Source organism: Oncorhynchus mykiss, chromosome 20 (assembly GCF_057628025.1).
Source record: "Oncorhynchus mykiss isolate SJ-2025 chromosome 20, ASM5762802v1, whole genome shotgun sequence".
Lineage (NCBI taxonomy): Eukaryota > Metazoa > Chordata > Actinopteri > Salmoniformes > Salmonidae > Oncorhynchus > Oncorhynchus mykiss.
In genome coordinates, this window is record NC_143041.1 from 153,318 (window position 1) to 155,000 (window position 1,683).

Here is a 1,683-nt window from a genome sequence, read left to right on the forward strand (position 1 = left end):
ACATGAATATATGGAACACCGCTAACCGCATAGAGAACCGTGTTTTGGGTGACCAGGTGCACGTTTTCAATCACCAGTTGCACATTTTCAATCACCAGTTGCACGGAGGATTAATAGCAATCTGCATCCATCGCGATTTCTTAAAGTGTCTATAAAGCACTCAGGACGGCCCCGACCGAGACAGGGCCTTAGTGGGGTGCTCCCATAGCGGGCAACAATGAGAGGGGTGCCTTTAAATTCATTTTGAACCATATTTGAAATTTTGGGTTACCAGATGCACGTTTTCAATCACCAGTTGCACGGAGGAAAATGAGCATTTGCATCCATAGTCATGTTTTAAACCGTCCATAAAGCACCCAGGGCCGGCCCCGGCAGAGAGAGAAAAAGAGGGGAAAAGTGTTGAAAAAAAAAAAAAAAATCATACCTTCCATAAATAATTCGGACCGGCCCCCATTGAAAAGGTCCGTAGTAGGGTGCATCATTATCGGACATGAATCTCGGGAACACCGCTAACCGCATAGAGAACCGTGTTTTGGGTTACCAGATGCACGTTTTCAATCACCAGTTGCACGGAGAGAGAAAAAAAAAATCATACCTTCCATAAATAATTCGGACCGGCCCCCATTGAAAAGGTCCGTAGTAGGGTGCATCATTATCGGACATGAATCTCGGGAACACCGCTAACCGCATAGAGAACCGTGTTTTGGGTGACCAGGTGCACGTTTTCAATCACCAGTTGCACGGAGAAAAAAAAAGTAATCATACCTTCCATAAATAATTCAGGCCGGCCCCCATTGAAAAAGGTCCGTAGTAGGGTGCATCATTATCGGACATGTATATCTGTAACACCGGCAAGCGCATTGAGAACCGCATTTTTGGGTTACCAGATGCACGTTTTCAATCACCAGGTGCACGGCTGTGAAAAGTGGGACTCTGTCATTTTTTCGACCAATTTCTGTAATTTTCAAAAAATGATTAAAAATACTTCCCGAAGGGCTAGAGGTCCCAAATTTCGTCTCATACCCTCTCTCGTGATGGGCAACAATTACATAATGTAAAAAAAAATTCGCATCCACAGGAACCTATGCATCCTGTGACATTCACTTTTTTCCCAAAACTTGAAACACGATTTCCTATTAAAATGTTTTATACAAAAACGTTTTTAATTGAATGTAAATGCTCGTCTATTTATGCACTTTCGTGCAAAAAAAACCCCATCAAGATCGGATGTGTACTTTTTGATTTATCACGTTTTTGTTGAATTTGACCCCCGATGGTGGGGCGCACAGAAGCCCTGTGAGGTTCAGGGCTTCATCGATATTTGGCCTGTTTTGGATTACACACTCAGTGGCGGGTCGACCAGACAGGTACCGGCGCGATTTCAGAAACCTGGTTTTTGGCAACAGGACTTCCATGTCCTAGAGAGACGGGGGTGGTGTCAAACTGCTCAGTCCGAATAGAAAATGAGTAACGGACAGTTTTGAGGGAAGTCAGACCCTCAGAACCATGGTACTTTGGACATTTTCCCGCCGGCGACCGATTTAGTGGTTTGACCAGACCCTTCGGCGCCCGATGTGTCCTAACTTTTGATCCACGTTGCCCAGCTTGGTGGTGGGAGGATATTGAGCCTTGTCCTGGGCAGGTGCTCTATCCCAGCTATCACCTTGTGGGTTTGGTTCATCC